The sequence below is a fragment of the Bradysia coprophila genome, chromosome IV, assembly GCF_014529535.1.
Source record: "Bradysia coprophila strain Holo2 chromosome IV, BU_Bcop_v1, whole genome shotgun sequence".
Lineage (NCBI taxonomy): Eukaryota > Metazoa > Arthropoda > Insecta > Diptera > Sciaridae > Bradysia > Bradysia coprophila.
The window spans coordinates 3,325,888-3,347,165 of NC_050738.1; positions in this window are offsets into that span (position 1 = coordinate 3,325,888).

Below are 21,278 nucleotides of genomic sequence, written 5' to 3' on the forward strand. Positions count from 1 at the left end.
TGCTATTCGCCCATACGGGCGAATAGTCACTACGATTGTTATTGGGCTATTGAGCCTGTTATTTGTGATAACCGAGTGATAAATGCTTTTTATCTCCTGTAATGTCATAATATTCACAATTTGAGTGTCACTTTTAGAATCAAAATGGGCCAGATTTAAACACGTCATTCACAGGACGTTACGTTTATTAACTGAAAATTTCGACAATTGGTCATTTGCGCACCGCTATCTTCGATATTTTCTCATTTATTCACGGCGAACTTCGATATTTTCTCATTTATTCACGGCGAACTTCGATAATTTCACATTTATTCACTGAAAATTGACAAATTCTTGACAGTGTACTAGATGTGTGTTTTATTTGTGGGGAATATGAATGAGTGACGGTGTCATGGCGTGTTGATGTTTCAGTTTGATTTTTTTAAATTGGTTTTTATGGTGATTATGACATTACAGGAGATAAAACCTTGTTCCTAACACGGTAGTAAATGGGGGTTTTGCGCACACGATGTGTTGCCGAACTCGCTTCGCTCGTATCGGCAATCTCACATCTAGTGCGCAAAACAATCCCATTTACTACCTTATTATGAAAATAGCTATTTAGACACTACATGTGTAGAGGCCGTAGGCCGAGTGTGACAATACGCATCGTGTGCCTAAAAAACATTTATCCAGGGCCGGATTAGCATTTACAGCGCCCTGGGCAACGAGCCTTGCAGCGCCGCATGAAAAATTTATTAAAGAAATTGTTTCCTACATTGTCAACCAAATCAAATAAAATGTTTTCAACATTTCCTCAAGAATATTATTTTCTAAGTAATGTGTAGTTAGAAATTGCGAGCGAGGCGAGGTGGCAAGCTTATGATAACATATAACCATATATGAATGAGAGATACATGATATAACCAGAGTTTTCGTAATTAATTCGCAAAACTTTCCCACAAACAAAAATCAAGTAAAGTTATAAAAAGGTTTCGCTCGTATTTTTCGGGATTTTAAGTTTGAAGTTTGTAGAATGAATCCGAAACAATTTTTTCTTGAAATTCTTCTTGAAGAACAAATCAAATCAAACAAATTTATTTAGCAAATAGCTATTTTCAAATACAAAGTTCCATAATCACAGACATTTTAAAATGAATACTACAATTCAAATTTACATCACAATTCTAGTTTCATTCAGGTGTTCTTTCAATTTACACTCGAATGTCCTCTCATTATTCTAACTTTTCACTTCCCTTGAAAGATCGTTAGAACATGAACGCGTTGTGAGGAAAAACCAAGAAAAAAACGTGAATTTTTGACACAATATTTGTGATACTGTTACAGTTTCATTATATTGCGAGATTTACTCTACTTAGTAAGGCAACGCACTGCTCCTAGCATGAACACTACTTTGACAAACGTCGAATTTGGAGGCTTTTGTGATGAGAGCTACCGCTTAAGATTGATTGTATTGTGTGTTTGAACTCACACAACTAAAACAAGTCACCTATCTTCACGAAAGAAACGCAGTGCCTACTGTGACTTCATCAGCCTCCAAATATTTCTTATGTTCATATGCTAGGAGCAGTGCGTTGGGTAAGGTCATGATTCGGAAAAAACGACTTGCGTTGAAGCAATTTCAAGGATCTAGGACTCGGATCCCAAAAGTATTGAAGTTTAGGGCACTCTAGAATGATCCTTTGTCTTCACTCTGAAAGTGTTAGATCTTGAAATTTAGGTAATTTGCCTTGGATTTCGACAAAAAAAATCGCGAATATATGCCATGAACAATTTTCAATGGGCGGAAACGGATTTGTTCTGCAGCTTTTCCAGCTGCTTTATTTGTTCCAAACTCCCGTTGTCCGGCGATCATGAGCAGGTTTCAGCTCATGAGGAATTTACAAAATTTTCGAAGATTCCTAATGAGCTAAAAGCTTTCCATCATCCGTCTATCACCGGCGGCTGACGAAAATGAAGCAATGGAATGGTTATTGAAAATTATTTATAGTGTCTTCAGCCAGAAGCCTCAAAGTTCAACTTTTCTAAAGCAGGACCATCATAAAAACGCTTTAAATAACCAAATACGAACAGCCTTGGGTTAGTCCACGGCAGAGTAAAAGTAACCCTGGCAGGAGCGGTTCATTATGGAAACGTCAAATGAGGGACCTAATCCTTTGTATGAAAATGAACTCAAATGAACACTGACATAAGTTGAAAAATTTAATTCGCAAAAAACATAGGCCTACTAGATTATTCAGGTCCCTAGTCAAACAAGCGCTCCTGCCTGGGTTACTTTTACTCTGCCGTGGTTAGTCGATGTGCGTGTATTATTCAAAAATATCAAGTTAGATGTATATATGCATTTCTTGTAGCTCACATTTACCCCAAGAATGTAATGTACAGACGCAAGCGAAGCGAGCACGAATTTTTTTTTAATCGACGTTGATTTGTGCATGACTTATGTTGAACGTGAATTGATTACATTGTCGAGAAAATTTAATTTCTAAGCGCCCCTATTTTCCCAGCGCCCTGGGCCGGGCCCACTTTGCCCATGGGTTAATCCGGCTCTGCATTTATCATCGAGTTGTATACAACATTTTTCGCAATAAAGGCAACGGAAAGTCCTACTTATCGTCACTTGTTGCGAAAATACATATTTCAAAGTAGAGAGTTTGCGCAAATGACATATGTCGACTTATAAATGGCAGTTTTTATAAATTATAAGTCGGTCTGTTATAAGTTATAAGTTAAGAGTGATATCGCCAAAACATCGAACAAAATCAGACATTTTGGGACAAGGTGTCACGGATTTTATTGAGTTATAGCTCTTTCGATTCGTTGAACTGATGCGAGTAAAATGTAGTACTACGTTTGATGAAATTTATTTTGTTGTCGACGATCGAAGTAGTGAAGTAAGGGTCTGTCAAAAGGGGCCCAAAATCGTTTTTTTTACAATTACTCGAGTGAAACATTTTGAGTATACACACCACCAGGTCCATGTTCATCTGACGGTGATATTAATGAATTTAGATGAAAAAATAGGTGATTTTCCGAAGTACCTGAGCGGCTGCAGTGACACAAGTCCGTGACATGGTATGTATTGTGAGATAGCCTAGCCTCTGTAGTACCATAACATGCAAAAACATCCTTGGATTAGTTTCACTGCAAAGGATTGGAGTGACTTTAGTGGAAGTCCGCCCCAAGTCGACGAAATTTTATCCCTTTCTTTCGTTTGTTTTTCGCTTTTTTGAGGTTTTTTGTGCGGTCATTCATTATTTATTGCTGATAAGAATGAGATCAACTAAAATAAAGATTTTTTTGATGTATTCACGTGGTTCTTATACTCTTGGAACCCAAATTTCGATCTATTTGGATTATTTTCTATATAAAAGTGGGATGTGAAGCATTTTTGGACTTTTTTTGTGAGTATTCAATATGTATTTTCAATAAAATTGTTATTTAAAGTGAATTAAACAAAAATAAAGAGTTAACTGATATATCCACGTTGGTTATAAGTTTTTTCCCAAAATTGTTTCGCTCGAGTAATTGTAAAAAAACGATTTTGGGCCCCTTTTGACAGACCCTTACTTCACTACCTCGATCGTCGACAACAAAATAAATTTCATCAAACGTAGTACTACGTTTTACTCGCATCAGTTCAACGAATCGAAAGAGCTATAACTCAATAAAATCCGTGACACCTTGTCCCAAAGTTGTTCGAAGATTTGGCGATATCACTCTTAAGTGGTTATAAGTCATAAGTTATAAGCCGACTACATATAAAATCGAAGTTCATAAGCTTATAAGTCAAAAACGTTCAAGTCATAAGTTTATAAGTCCTACATTGATAATTGACAAGTCCTCAAGTAGTATATTTAAAGGTCGTGAGTGTATGAGCAAAATTCGTAGAATATTTTTTTTAAAGTTGGAAATTGTCAAAAAAACATTTTTGAAAAAAACTGGGAAAATTAACACATAAAAAAATTGTAAAACTTTGAAAAACCACTGGTGAGTAAATCACTAGCACTTCGATCAATTTTTCGAAGAAGTTTCTATTTTCTCTAAATTCAACGATTTTTAAACTTTTTTTAAAATTACATATCAGATTTTCGTGATCTTTCGGTCTTTTTGTATAAAAAAATTAGGTAATCTTGACCGATCAATTAGCGTCTGTGGTACATTTCGTGACGAGGAAAATTCCGTTGAATCGTTGTGTTAGCTAAATAGCCTCAATACGAACAACACACACTCTACGGATAATAGCGGCAGAGTCGAAATTTTGCTTGATTTTTGCAAGTGGTTCCGTGGTCCAATCGAAAAGTGATGTATGGAAGGTGCCCCTTATTTTTGATAATGAACAGGTCGTCCACACATCATTTTGTCCAAAAACTTCAAATTTAGCCGATATAATTTTGGATCATTTTGACTCTGCCGCTATTATCCGTAGAGTGTGTGTTGTTTGTATTGAGTCTATTTAGTGTTAGCCTTTTCGTCATATTTTGTAAAAGGAAAAATCCCCTAGAATTTAGCCTTTTGCCTCACTTTTTGTAAAAGGGGAAAATCACTTGGAATCGTTCTATTAGCTTTTCTGTCAAATTTTTCTAAAAGGGAAAAATCCTCTGGAATTGAGATTTTCGTTACGCTTTATAAAAGGGAAGCTACAATCTCGACCGATCAATTAGCGTCTGTATTACATTTTGTAAGAGGAGAATATCCTGTAATAGTTCCAATAGCCTTTTCGTTACGTTTTGCAAAAAGGAAAAAGAGTATAGTTAAAGTCCAACAGAGTACTATCCTCATTCTTAGTATAGTATTAGTGTTCTCATTTGTTAAAGGATAAATACATTTTATGGGCTTCAAAGAAGTATTTTCGCTTGTTTAAAGCCACGTTACAAAACCGACTTGTTTTTCCAGTGAAACGGTAACACTTTTCTTACAATTTCCATAACGAAAGCGTAATTTCCGATGGAAATAGTCTTTATATGTCTATTTGCACCCGGGAGCAAATAGTCACTTCGAAAAAATTACCGGTTGCATTCCCTATAGGTGCAACAAATGTCGTGACTCGCAGGTTTTCAAATCGATTGAGTTTAAAAATCAAAATACAACGGATAACCGAAGACTATAACAACGCACCGTGTATCCAATACACTCAACAATCATAAATATACCGTCGCATCCATTCTTCTTTCGGTACGATATAACATTTTTCATATTTATACTGAAAATTTATTCACCGCCATCAAAAGAAAAGATAAAAAAAAACCAAAGAAAAATCTATTTCCAAAATCCGAACCCAGAAAGTAAACGTAATTGCGATTGTGTGCGGAATAAATTTTCTTATACCTTGGAGCTTAAATGCTGAAAAGGTCTCTCTCTCTCTATATATCATTTTATATAAGATATAAACACACCAGCCCATAATTCGCTGTATATGCTTTCGACTGTTCATTCCATCAAAAAATTTATATATAATACGCGCCACCATTCAAGCTGGAGGATCCATACGTTGAAATAAATTGGAAAAAAATATAATTCTCAGAAGTTTATACATGGAAAAATTAATATTTATCAGATAATGCGAGCGGTATGGAGCTGTGTGATAAGTAAGGTGGCATCTTATTTGATGAACGGATCGAACGTCCCGGAACAAATTTTCTTAGTAAATTTTAGAAGTAGGACACAAAATCGGATGCGTAAATGACGAAAATGTTGGGTTTTAATAAGACTAATAATTCGACACAAAAAACAAAGTTCGACGACACAAGGCCGTAAAAACAAAGTCAGTTTCAGACTGAATTATAATGAACGTGATCAAAGACTAATGCAACAAAAAACGAAAACTCTCTGCCTAAGCTAACCGCAGACCTGAAAGCTTTCCAGTTTTTTTTTACTTTTCTCACAATTTTCTCAAATTTAATTTATCGATTTAAAGTTGATTATGGCAAACATTTTCGCTTCACCATATAAAGCAATTTTCGTCGAAACGGAGACAAACCATATTGTGGCTATGGCAAAATTTACATTTGCTCCTCCATTGTTACATTGTTAATTGAATGAATTCCTTTTGAAAATACATTAATAACCCAGATCCAAATTACGATGTGTATTGTTTCGTTTTACCTCAAAAACAATATTATATCTCTGCTACATGTCTGCAAATAATGGCTTTTTGTATCGTTTCGGATTCAGCATTATAATGTAGAACAAAACTGTCTCTGTCTATGATATTTTGACGACATTTTTATGAGGTTCTTTCCATCTTTCTTTCCCTTTTTTTTGTGCATTTAAACTCGTCTGTCTGTTGATGGGTTAATTTTTGCAACAACAATTCGATTTGTTCCATTAAATTTTTACGATTATATCGAAATCAAAAACTGTTTCCATATTTATTGCGCACTTAAAATCATTTTTATTTTGTTTTTGTTTTATATGGTAAACGCTTGATGGGAATAATCGAAAATGCATATTTTTTTGGTCCCATAAACCATTTGATTCGAAAAAGATGGTTCGGAGAAATGGCAGATAACTATAAATGTTAGTGAAGACGAGACTTGTAGCAGATATTGGAAAAGTTTTTAACAGAAAATTAGATCATCGAACCATTATGCCATAAAAACGGAAAGTAATGAATAACATTTCTTTTTCAGGTTCTAACATCTTCTTTATCCAATAAAATTGAGATTGAACTTAAGCCCATTTATATATGATCAATTATCATTCGACTATTTAAGTGCGACTTTGAGGTCGAGGTCGAGTGTGCCTTTGAGGTCGATGTCGAGTGTGCCTTTGAGATCGAGTGTGACAATATAAACCATGTGCCTAAAAACATTTATCATCGAATTGCGTACAACATTTTCCCCAAAAAAAAAGGCAACGAAAGTTTCCCATTTCGTCACTCAGTTGAAAAGTAGTGTGGCCCGAGGAACATTTTATATTCAGACTAACCAAAATGTCACATTTTGGACAAAAGTTCGAACCGTTTTTGCTCTCTATCTGGTGAGAGAATATTGCATTTTTGGTCCGCATTAATTTGTAAATTGTTTTTTACAGTGCAGACATTTTGCAGAATAGACATTTTCTTCCCCTCGCTGAAACTTGAAATTTCTTGCTTGTAGAATTAACTTAAAAGTCTCTTGAACTCTAAAATAAATTGATCTTTTATGTCTTGATTTGTTTGGCTTTTCTTTTCCCGTACCTTTGCTCATAAGTCCTTCAGAGAGAATTTCTAATTTTTTCTACAGTTTCACTCGCCAAAACGATTCTGACTGGTCAACAACCAGAGCTTAATTATCAATCATAAAAGCAGTTGGAAATTTACTAGTTCTACTTTGACGTTGAGATGAAATGTCACCTAGTGCGATAAAGGATTGTTCATATGTTACATTAGATAGTGTCGAAGTCAACGAGGGAGTTATAGAAATAATAAAGTTGTTTGTTGACACAAAATGATCGTAACTTTCGAATCTAAGAGTATATGAACTGTTCTAATGTCTGTGATATTGGTCACCGGATTGGAGCGAACGAAGGTATTCGCCCGTCTTCTTCAAAGAATGAAAAACACCGAATCAAAGTGTCGTGCCGTAAATAAATAAAAGGATGGATCTATAATGTAGATGTAGAATATCAAGCATTCACAGCCGACACACATCACAAATAGTATTATTGAATCTATTACATCGTTTGTTCGACAAATCTTTTACTTCATTAGTGTGATGCTCATGAAATGAAACTCGTTGTTTGCAGTTCTGCAGTTCTGTGACCACCACAAAATAAAACGAAAAATCCGTTAGGACTGAGGAACATACACGAACTTTTTGACCTTTGCTCTGTCTGAGAAGTTGGTAATTCTTCCTATGAGAAAATTGTCTTTGGTACAGAACTACCAACTTCTCAGACAGATAATTTGAAAACAAGCTGGTTATATTTCTTCAAATTAAAGACTCAGCATATTCAGCGAGCCGAACCATTCAGCTCTCTAATGAACCTTTTTCTTTGCCGGCATAATTTGACAAGTTTTTTTGTTTAGAAAATTTCTGATGGAAATTGTCATTTTCCATTACATTTCTAATAATGTCCATGCTATTAATTCATAGCTACTATCGCCAAAGTATTTTATTCGTAATCTGGGCGTCCATACGAGCTCAACAAACTATCACATGTCAAAATTGGTTAAGATTTCATCGAGATATTAAATTTCAAAATTTGTATAAAGAAACGGATTTTCCTACGTTTAGAAATCGATGAATTCTACCAACCTTTGTCACTTTGTTACCAGAAACTTTCGAATTACTCGGTGCATTTGGCTGAAATTCTAAGGGTTTGTCAAGGACCTAATTCTAAGAAACTAATTTGAAGGAATTTTCATAACAGTCAATAATCTCCGAGCTAGCAGCGTCTGAAGCTATTGAGCTGTGTGACCCATAACTCGGAAAATGAGGCAGACAGAAAGTTCGTTTAAAAGAATAAATTTATAGAGTGTTAGATTCCAGTCGACACGTGTTTCAGGGTTCTACCAAAAACACCCAGTTTTTATTTACAAATACAATACTTACAAAAGAACAGGTACAGCTCAAAAACCACTTACAGTGGAGGTGTGACGCAAGTCCTCTTATCCACTTATAATAGAACGGATATCGGTGCGAGTGACGCAGACAGCTTCGACACGCAAAAAGAAATATGTCACAAATGGAAGATGTTGTGTTGAGGAAATTTCTGTAAGGAAAATTGTTAAAATTGTGAAAAATATGTCCGGAAAGAATGGAATTCAAGCGGAAAAAACCCGAATCATCTGCAACTTTTTGAGGCAATTTTTTTTTGGTAAAATTTTCTTTCTAAAATATTTTGGGTCAATTTTTTGTTGATAAAACTTTTGCGTACAGGCCTTGGTACAGGTGGAAGATCGTCTTTTATTTTTTTAGTAACCAATTTTTCAATCAGCTGTTAACACTTTCCTCATTATCCGCCATTTACGACGCAGATGATTCGGCTGTATGATTGTATTTCTTCCAGGTCACTTGTGACGCACCATATTTAGTCTTACGTGTCAAAGATGTGTAAATGTCACACCTAACGATATCAGTTCTTTTGTAAGTGGATAAAAGGACTTGCGTCACACTTTCACTGTAAGTGGTTTTTGGGGGTCATTACAATTATTTAAAATGAAATGAATCGGTTAAATTGTGAAACAGAATTTTAGTGGGTATATGTACACAATCAATGGTGTAGCATTCACTCAGTAGCGAACATAGTATGACCTTTTTTTATATTTATTCATGTAACTCTCGAGTTTTATGCTCTCCCAGCGAGAAGTGCATTTCAATCCACGTTATTGTTTTATACCACTAAAAAGTGTACACAGAATCAATGTAATATTTTATAGTCCCAAAATCGATAAAATGTTATATCGCAGCATTTCGATTTTATATCTTTCACTCACTTTGCTTCATAAGCTATATAGATGAAATAATAATAAGCCACCCGTTCGCTCTGTATAACAACAAATATTTTCGAGCTTTTTGCCAAAAAAATAATTTTTTTTTTCGTTTTGGCTCATTCAAAAATCTTTTAAAATGGCTCTTTGTCGTTGTACATCGAAAATAAACGTTGCTGAACCAAAATAAATAAAAATTAATAGAGCACATCAGAAATTATTCAAAATTCATTTCCAAATCAAACGAATTTTCATATAAATTCTATGCCACTCTCCTTCTACCCAATTACTAATGCTCAAACGACCCGGACAGTAAAGGGAAAATGAATATAAAAAAAATCCTTTAATTTCCCTTGTCATAATTTATAAAGTCATCTCCTTGATTGCGATTATTAAACGACTTTTTTTTTGCTCTTCAAGTTACCATAAATTTCCTAGTTTATTTACGTTTTGTGTTAGTCGGAGAATATTTTCGCCGTCCCATGAGGGAAGTCCCATGAGAAAGTGAGAGAGAAGAGCGGAAAACTCGTTAATTCTGTGAAACGGAAGAAAGATAAAAATTTCTTAACCGAAACAAAACTTTTGTGATTGTGATTTATATTGATCACCGCTAATTTGTCAATGTCTTATTTTTTTCCAGTCTAACTAAGAACGGAAAAAAAGCTCCGTATAGATTTCGTTTTCTGCACATACACACTTCTTATATATAGGCAATGAAGCGTAGTATCATATCCTGCTTATTTGAACCTTATTTTGAAGTTACAAACACGAAATAATTCAATATAGAGCCTAGAGAAACGGTTCTTCATTCAAAAGCTCTCCGATTATGTTTTTTTTAGTTGTCTTCGTCCTGAAATGCTTGTAAATGTTACACAATGTTTAGGAACGAAATAAGAAGAAAGCAAAGACAAAAAAAACTGGCAGCAAAACAATGCTTTCGTAATAGAAGAAGAATAATGGTAAATGGAATTAATTCAACGACGAACATCGAAATGAAGGAACGAGAACATTTTGTATCCACAAAACACAGAATTAGGTTGTTGTGTTTCGTGTGTCACTCAAGGAAATAAATTTAAACTGACAATTTAGAGTTTAATGTTCAGCATACCAAGAGGAGCGCACGAACGAAATACATATAACCATTTTATCAAATCCTTTGTTTATATACGTTTTGAAACGAAATTTTTACTGAAAAATAATGCAGCCACTTAACTATAATATAACCACAGAGTCTGTGTACTGCATACGCTCCATCACAAAAACATTCTTGTGCATAGTTTTCTCGACGAATTCTTTCATAAATCATACTCACAGTTAATATGCAGATGGGAAAGCTGGGACAGTTTCTATCTTTTAGATAAGTTGATGTTGTCAATGTTATGAGACAAAGATTGCTCAAGATAACAAGGTAATTTGTGGACCAATTTCGATGTAATTTGTAATACGAATAAATAAAAAATGAGCAGAGAAATACACTCTACGACACAGAGTTTTCCTCAGAGACAAATTAATCAAAAAATTTCGCACGGAATCATCAAACAATATAGAATATCAAATTACAAAATCTTTTAAACTTTCATTGGGAGCTATTTATAATCAAATTTTGAATTACCTTTTGCCAACACAAAGAGACAAATGGTTGGAAATTCTTCCGCTCGGTACTCATAAACGAGGGAAATAATGGCAAAAGTTGAAAACTCTTTCCGCTTTACTATCAATTAAATATCATAGTTGCGGTGAGCGAAATATAAAACAATAGGTTGACTTTTATACTACTATAAAATGTTCACCAATGGCAAAGTTTAGCGAATTTTGCATAGTGACAGTGCTGTCGAGTTGTCATCCTTAAAAAGTATTGATCGTAGATAGATTGAACTCTGACTGACGTCAAACATGCCAAATCATGATATTGCATAGAACCGGCTGGCCATCTGCTATTGACAACGACGACAAAATAAGCTCCTGCTAGGTTCTCTTATATAGCGACATGAAATACTCGTAGATCTTTCATTTTTATTGTTTTTTGGTGATATAGATTTTTTTGCTTAAGTTCATGCTTCGAACATCCTGTTGAACTTAGGTCATTTTTTGATGAACCCGTTTTTATGCTAAACCAAAGCACTTCATGCGTCAAAAGTGATTTTAATGACAGCTGAAAAAATGGGGTACGATTTTATGTCACATTTTTTTACAGCGCCAAAATTTGTTCGATACACTGTCCAGTTTCAGTACTCTATTTAGACTCTAAATTTTAGAGTAAGGAATACCACTCATGCTTGAAGTGTGTTGGCTGAACACACCATAAATTCGAAGTGTTTAGTGTATTTTGTATCGTGAAGGAAAGTATGGAAAGTGAGTCAGGACTGTTGGACCTTTTACACATTTTCAAACCAAAACACACATTGACAACTCTGAAAGTAAAGTGCGAAGCGAAGAGCTAGTATAATATATACTGGTGCTCTGTTACGGTTTTTATATACGTTTATTTTCCTTAGGGTCAAAAGTGGCTTTTACAACTCTTGTGATGAAAAGTAAATTACTTTAAACTTAAAAAGCACGTAGAATCCTTTTCATAAGTAAGTATAAAAATGGAAGGTTTCGATTTTGTGTGTCGGCTTCGCCTCGGATCAACAAAACACACAAAAACTCTATTTTTCATCTTTTCATCACGTAACACGATCACTATGTAATTAAAAATGTTTGAAAATGTGATTAAAAACGTTAAATGTAACAATTTTCTGTATCTTGTTAAGGCCCGTCATTGGGAAATGACAGGACAGTTTCCCGAAAATGTATGTAAAATTTTATCACAAAAATTACCCGAAAAAATTGAAAGAAACTCACCTCTTATGCTTTCCATTGTATTCGGGCATAGTCTCTTAAGGTCGCCAAGGCATATTTGAACACTAAAACACTTTTTACTCGATGCAAAAACAAAAAATTTTTTTTTGTTTTGTCGCGACAAAAACACACAAAATATTTCGACACAACTGTGACACTCTGCTACTATAAGTACTAGAATCAATGTTTGCTGTGTTCACTTCGGCGGTAAAGTATTTTCATTCAAAAAAGTGTCGGACATTTAAAAACAATCATCAAACGGTTGACAAAGGGTAGCGTATACATTTAATAATGCTCATCGACCATTTTTTAAAGCTTTACGAGAGCTCAGCGGACATTCTTTCAACGATGGGAGTCTTTAGTAAGCTAAGACTACTTCGCGAAGTCTAATTATGCCACTTCTTTGAATAAATATATCGGCTGAGTTCTAATAATTCTCCGCTGAGCTCTAATAATTCTTCGCTGAGCTTTAACAAACCTCCGCTGAGCTATAATAATTCTCCGCTAGGCTACAAAAAGTGTCCGTTAGGACTAAGCAAGTTGCAGGAAGGCTTAATGGAGTGAATCGGACACTCAGCGGAGATCTGCCGAAGCTAAGTGGAGCTATCAAATCATAGCAACAATAATTAGGTGTCCGCTGATGCTTATTGAGTGTTCGCTTAGCTTCATTGCCTTACTACAACGTGCTAAGGTCTGACGGACTCTTACTGAAGCCTAGCGGAGAATTATTAGCGCTCATTAGAGGTTTGTCAAAGCTCAGCGGAGAATTATTAGAGCTCAGCGGAGGTTTGTTAAAGCTCAGCGGAAAATTATTCGACCTCAGCCGATATTTTTGTTCGAAAGGGTGGCATATTTAGACTCAGCGAAGTCTTGTTAGCTTACTAAAGAAGTGGGAGAGGTTACAATTTTAATAAATGTCTATCATCGTTGAAGTGTCGGACACTTTTTTGAATGAAAATATTTTACCGCCGAAGTGAACACAGCAAACATTCATTCTAGTCCTTATAGTAGCGGAGTGTCACAGTTGTGTCGAAATATTTTCTGTGTTTTATCGCGACAAAACAAAAAACAAAATTTTGTTTTTGCATCGAGTAAAAAGTGTTTTAGTGTTTAAATATGCCTTGGGGACATAAAGAGACGGTGCACGAATGCAATGGAAAGCATCATGGGTGAGTTTCTTTGAATCTTTTCGGTGAATTTTTGTGATAAAATTTTCCATACATTTTCGGGAAACTGTCCTGTCATTTTCCAATGACGGGCCTTAACACGATAACTTGAGTAAATCTCAACCGATTTGCAAAAACTTTTTTTTTATATCCGATGAAGCTTTGAAATCATCAGGTCAAGTTCGAAAATGGTCGGTATCGGCTCAACCATCTGATAGTAGTTCTCAAAAGAAGCCTTTTCTACTCTTTGTTAATGAGGGATTCTTTTGAAAAACAGAATCTTGAAATCGGACGCATTTTCCATTGGACTTTTTAATGTGTGCCTAGATTGGTATTGGTCCCTAGAACCTAAAACCACTTTCAAAAAAATTCTTTGAAGCTTGTGTGGCTGGTGGGATGTGATCGAAAACTGAAAACATGGACTTTTCTTACAGAAATTTCTCCGAGTACACGAGCCATACAGGGTCGTGTGGGGTGTCATTAGAAAGGTAATTGTATGTACTTTCGGGACAAATAGGGTCTTTTTGGGTCCACACTGAGATAGGTGCAGTTAACGTTTTCAACCGAAAAAAGACTGAAAACTTACACTTTTCTTGCAGATATTTCTCGAGTTACACGAACGGCTCATGGTCGTGTGGGGTGTCATATGAAAGGTAATTGCATGTACTTTCAGGAGAAGTAGAGCTTACGGAAGTTTGGTAGCATCTTTGATGCAATATAAGCACTACATTTCAACTTCACATAATTCAGTGAAACTGAACAGAATTAAATTAATTATAAGCAATTTAGACCGTTCTAGTAGTTCTTCTTGTAATTATTAGTTTGTGGTTGAGCATTAGAAATAATTCAATTTACCAATATTATCGTTCGATTGGTACCATTTCTATGAAGTGCCTCAAAATATTTGTAAAAGGAAGATATCCAATGGTCATACCAAAAATATTACCGCTCGAATTATAACGTAAAACCCCTACCTTAAATATGGTATTGTGTTTACTCTTGATGTCATACGACTATGACTAGCTGAGTGGAGGCTGTACTCTTTGAAAATTTCGCTGAAAATTTTTTGTCGCTTTATCGATCGTAATTCGATATTAACCGTATGAATTCTGTTGCCTAATACCAGTAGCTCAAATTAGGGAAAAAGAAATATTTACAGCCAACTGAAGAAAAAAGTAGGAAACGAGAACAAATTAACTGGTACAAATTGATTTCGACAAGAGCCAAATAACATTAAAGTCAAACAGCAACTTTCATTCATCAAAATCCCCATCTCGCTCCCAACGAAAATGTAATGGCATTAAGCCACCCCGAAAAGTTCAAGCATAAAGAACACGACACAGAGAGCAACAAAAAAAAAACAATTTTCAAACTCAAAAGACATACACACAATAATTTCGCTGAAGAACTTTTTTATTTGGGTTATATATTCCGAAACAAAATAACATGTCCCCTAGGTTATCCTAATATGTTGACAAAACTTGTTTCGGTTTAACTGTTCAACTCTTCTTCGACATAACTTTTGTACATTATAATACGCAAAGAAAATTTAATGTAACTAACCTTTGCCAACACTTTGGACATTAGAGAGATCAGAGATGAATGATTTGTTTTTGTTTGTTTGTTTACACATTTAAGCAAATAGGGATCCATTCCGTTTATATAATCTGACATATATTTGAATCCATTTAGCATAAACGCTATACAGACTTTGGGAAAGACAACAATCTGCATGCAGGGATATATATAGTGTGTTCAGTGGATGTATATATATATATTGTTCTACATACAAATAGGAGGGCTCATATACATGTCAACAAACCTACATTCAAAATTTCAATAGTTACACAATAGCACAACAATAAAGCAGGCAGGGAAACATCATATTACAGCCATTTTTCCTCATGGAAATATGGAGTGTATAATATAATCTGCATCAATCTCTGACGCCAGATTTTCACACAATGCCATTTATACGAAAACCATAATTCGAATAATGGGCACACTCTTTTCCTGGAAATATGAATTCAAATGTAACCCCAAAAAAGCGAATTTGATGACGATTATCAAATTGAATGGTAGTTTGTATATACTGTCGATAGTCCAGCCCCTTGTATCAATCCTCTCTCTGTAAGTTTTTCGAATTTTTTCTCTATCTCATGTGATTAGAAGTCTTAGAATCTTAGAAGTCTGAAAATATACCAGTATCCTGTGTTATCCTGAGTTATTAAAGGGTGATCGAAAACTTTATGTATTTGGAAGTCAGCGATAGGTATATCAGTTGCCTCAAAAAACATAAAATACAGATAAAACTAGAAATAATACTAAAGACTTCGGATTTCTAGAACCTAGAAGTTGAAGGACCCATAAGGAATGGTCAGTTGATAGGAACTGACCTCTGATTACCTCAAGAATGACATAAATCCAGAAAAACTTGAAAAAAAATCCGATCCAGGAAGGTACTTTACACAAATCAAATGTATATGGTGCAGTTAGTTATCATCATTTAAAACACTTCTGGTGTTAAGTCGTCGGATTGAAAGTAGTTTAGTGCAAAAATAGGGTTTATTTTGACGATTTATACAAATTTGGGTATTGAATGACATCCACAACATCCTGAGCTAGATTTGTGACTAGGATTCAATTCTAAAAGGATGTGGACAGGCTATTCTTCAAAATTCATCAGCAAAAATTAATGATGCGTCACTATTTTGCTAAATAAATACTAAATAATCTTGGAAAACATCAGTTCTAGGAACCGTGGAAATCCTGGCCTGTATCTCGACTTCTAAGAAACAGCGTTAATCCCGCCAGCATTCGAAAAGTACTGACTTAAGTTTTCTAAGGAACCCTCATTTTTTTAAATCAGTTTCGAATTGACGGTGTGAGGTGAACTCAAAGTCTAGAAATTTTCCGGGTCATTTTTTGGGAAGATTCCTATATCGACGCCATTTTATTTTCCAGAAAAAAAAGTTGTTCCGCGAAATGTTGGTATTGAATCAGGATTTCAAGGAAAAAAAGAATTTTTGAATTACGTTGTCGCTTTCGGTAGATATTTGACTTTTAATTTTTTCATATAAACCGCTTTTCCGGCCGGAAAAGCGATTTTCCATTTTCCAGAAAAAAAATTAGTTCTACAGTTATTCATGCTCAATCATATGAGATAAAGAAAAAATTCTAAAAACTTAAAGCGAGCGAGTCGACTGACACAAGGGGCTGGACTACGATGTGTATACACCAATTCACACAATCCCAAAGGTCATCACAAGCACCACAAATGTATGTGTACGGTAAATGTTTGTGCTTGTGCATAAAAGTGTGGTATAGATTGGGAATATAGCCGTGGGAATTAAAAAAGGACGAAAAAAATCGCTCGGAAAATTTTTATTCCATTCCGTGAAATTATATTTAAGTTTCTCCGTACTCTAGATTCTTTTTGTGTGTTGCTGGTAGTGTGTTAAAGTCGCTTCGTTCAGCTAGAAATTTATGCTGACAAATTATACCAAAAAGAAAATGTGTGCTCACCCAGCAGCTGTTGTCTCTTATCACTTTTATGTGAGCTGTATGGATGTGCTTATATATATATTATACATTGCTATTTGCTGGATAGACGTGTAAATATCAATGTGCATAAAAAGAGCATTCCAGCTGAAAAACCTGTGAAAATATCACTTTTGGGTGTGCGATAATATTTATTTAATGTTTTAGCTGATGGTTGTAAACTCATCTTTGGGCTAATTTCATGTTGGATAGGTACATCTGTATATCTGCCAGGCATATTCTATTTTATCGAATGAAGTTTTATATACTTCTGTGTAGCGTAGTCATATAGAAATAACAGCTTTTGGTGTTACTCCAGTCTAGCAAAACAAATGTTAAACCCCATTGTTTAAGACTCAACTCAAATATTATTTGGGTGTTCTATTATCAGTGTGCCTCGGTACTTATGTTTACGTAGCAAAAGGAAAAAGGTAAAGCTTAGGTTGTTTTAAGGATAAATTTTAATGTTTATTACGCTCGTAGAATAATTTAAGATAATAATGTGAGTATGTTGTAACATAGAAAATCATTGTTGGTTAGCATAGATGAACATTTTCGTCGGTAGATGATAGGAACATAAATAAAGTTGTCATCATTCGAGAAATGGTTATGGATTATGAATAATTTAAGTGGTTTCGGAATTTGGGGAAATTGATCGAAGTTTTTTTTAATTTCTAACTTGAAAGGTATAAATTACAACGTAAAGGTAAAAGCTAACTGTTTTGGAGACAATGTCACCTTGACATGCATACGACGCAGTTCTGTATCCTGTATATAATTTAGTTCGAAATATTTAACGTCGAAATATTTGAGGCAGTCTCCAATATCATATAAATCGTTCTACAGAAAATATATTTCATTGATTTGCTTTTGTTTCGTATAGTGTGACGATGCTACTAGATGCCATATACAACCGAGTCAGATCCATCTCTCGCTTTCTTTAAAAAGACAAAATTGCTTAGAAACCTGTGCCGTCTTTTTTGTGAAAGGCACAATATTTCCGCCTATATATTTACCTTAGAAACAACATCGTCACCGTATTGGAAATAAAGCTAAATCAATGGAATTTGATTTTCTTATAATTCACTAAGTGGACATGTTCCCCACCAGCATATAGATATTCATCGTGCAAAATGAATTTAGGCTGAAAATCGCAAAGATTGTTCGGAATTCTAGACGCAAAAATGTTTTGTGGTAGACTTTGTGGTCACATATCGACATTCTAACACAAACTTGAACGGGAAAATCGATAACATGACTTATCGACAATTCGTTGCACTTCGTCGAAATCTCTTCAAGATTTCGTGAAAATCATCGAGTTTTCACCATGAAGCCATGATGGCTCATTTTTGATCAAATGGAGAAAAATGTAGACCACAACCAGATCTACATTTTTCTCCATTTGGCCAAAAATGAGCCATCATGGCTTCATGGTGAAAAATCGATTTAAAGAAAGTCTTGGCCAGAAATATGTCAGTAAGTTTTATGATTCTAAGCTAGGAATGGTGAACCCCATACACCAACATCCGATACTTCTTCTTCTTCTTCTTCTTTAGCCTGTTTGTATCCACTGCTGCATGTAGGCCTCCCCTAAATTTTTCCATGTTGTACGATCCATTGCCACTTGTTGCCAGTTCGTGTGTCCATATGTACCTTTGATGTATTTCTTTATTCCGTTTGCCCATCTCTCTGGTGGTCTTCCGACAGGTCTTGTTGTGGGGGGTCTCCAGTCCATGATGGCTTTGGTCCAACGGTCATCTGTCCTTCTTGCAATATGTCCTGCCCAACTCCACTTTAGAGACGCAATTCTTTCCATGACATCAACGACTTTTGTTTGTTGACGAATCCATTGGTTTGTCATTTTGTCTCTGAGTGTAATTCCAAGCATACTTCGTTCCATGGCTCTTTGTGCCACTCTCAACTTATTTTCAGATGCTTTGGTTAATGTTAACGTTTCTGCTCCATATGTCAACACTGGAAGGACACACCTATCGAAAACTTTCCGTTTTAGACTATTATTCATTTTGCTTTTGAAAATCAGGAGTTTCCCGAAAGCTGCCCATCCAAGACCAATTCTACGCTTGATTTCTGCAGTTTGGTTGTCTAGACCTAATTTCAGTTTGTGACCAAGGTATACATAGCTGTCGACTCTTTCAATAACTGTATCTCCAATTTTTATTTGTCTGTCGTCGTCAATGTTTGTCATGATTTTCGTTTTAGATAAGTTCATCTTGAGACCAACTTTGTTAGCCTCTTCATTTAACTCTTCTAACATGACTTGTGCTTGGTATAGATTTAGTGCGACTAGGACAATGTCATCTGCGAAACGGAGACGACTAAGGAATTCTCCTTTTATGTCAATTCCCTTTTTGCTCCAGTCTAATTTCTTGAAAACACTCTCCAGGACTGATGTGAACAGTTTCGGTGAGATGGTGTCACCCTGTCTTACACCTCGACCTAGCCTGAATTTCGTCGTGTTCTCATGAAGTTTAATACATGACGTAGCATTTTCGTACACATATTGGAGCACCTTGGAGTACCTTGAGTCCACTCTACATTCGTCCAATGAGTCCCATATCGACCATGTTTCAACTGAATCAAAAGCTTTTTCGATACACCAACCATTAATTGTTGATGATGGACGCCGAGCATTGATCGAGTTCGCTCGAGTCTAGCGTTATTTTCTTAAAAATAATTTAATTATATAACATTGCAATTAATGATGATTTTGGCCAACGCTAGGTGTTGTTTTGGCCAACAATCAAGATCGTACCTAACTTATCGGGAAATATTAATACCGTTGTTAGAATGTTAAAGTATAACTAGTCACAGCACTCCCAGCTTGAATCTAATTCCAAGGAGCAAACTTAATTTAACGAAGTAATAGATTGCGTATAAGTCCGTTGAATACGCTTCGACAAAAAGAAGTAACAGATTGATAATTACAATATGCTTAAATTGACGCAACGGTTAACAATGTTAACGACCATAAGGTACCGTCAATCAATAATCAAATCTAGAAGTAAAGAAGATAGGTATGCAACACCTCTTTCGATAGATTAAGCGTTTAATCGTACTTCTGTTTTTGTTTGTTTTTTTCGCTTCAGTGGACCTAGTTCATTTTCAGACGTACTCATAACTTTTGTGATAAAACGCGTAAAATTCGCATGAATGAAAGTTTGTTGTTAGTTCAACAACCACTGAACTAACTAACATGTAAGCGCAGTAGACTTTCAACTATGTTGGGGACTTAATTATACAAATTATAAATTATTCACCATCGATGACCAGACCATGTCGTACAATTTCGTAACACAATCAAAAAAATCAGCCATCTATGAATAAATTGCTCGTTAGATTACTTCATATTTCCTCCAAACTACCAATATCTTGATGCAATAAATTATTATGGTGAATGATGCATAATTTAATAGGCGAGCAGTCAGTGGATAGATCGATATCCCGTAAATTAAGATTGATGAAAATGAAGGAGCTAATATGTTTCCTCTTATAATATTATCTTCCGTCGATGGTGTATTATAGTCGTGTATATCGAAATTGCGCCATATCTCGATTGTAAAACTTGAACGTAACGGAAGTTGAAAGGTGCGAAACTTTGTAAAAACTCGCCCGTGTATTGGAGGTATCCATGGTATAATCCATCGTACGGTCGATGTGAGACTTTTAAGTGCAATATGAACATCGTTACTCTCAAGCACTTAAAACTTTATATTTTTAAGTTTAATCTATTTAAAGCATTTCAAACTTATAAAACGACTATTTATCTGGGAAAGAAAACAGAGGGAGCAGGAGGAAAAAAAGAGATTCTGTGGAACGATGAAATTATAATTCCGCGAATAAACCGTAACAGTTTGCAGTCTTGAGCTGGATGTCACGCTTTTTTTGTTAACAAAATGCGACATTTTTTACCCTACTTTGGGGCCGTCCACAAAGAACGTCTAGGCTTGCTGGAAAATTATTTAAGGGATCGTAAAATCGAACGAAATGTAACTAAGGGAAGGATAACTAAACTAGAAGTTATGGAGGTATGTACTGTACCAGGGAAGTAATTTGATATCTCTTATCACGATGAGTTAAAGTACCTCGGGCTGAAGCCCTCGGATCCTTTTACTCATTTGGATACGAGATATCAAATTACTTCCCTGGTACAGTAATCTACTATTACATGCTACATGCGTCGAAAATCGTGCTTTTCATGTTTCAAGAACTTCTTTCGACGCCATCAGCACGTAAACATAACTTGGGATAAAAAGATAAAAAGTAGAGTTTTCGAGTGAATTTTGTTGATCCGAAGC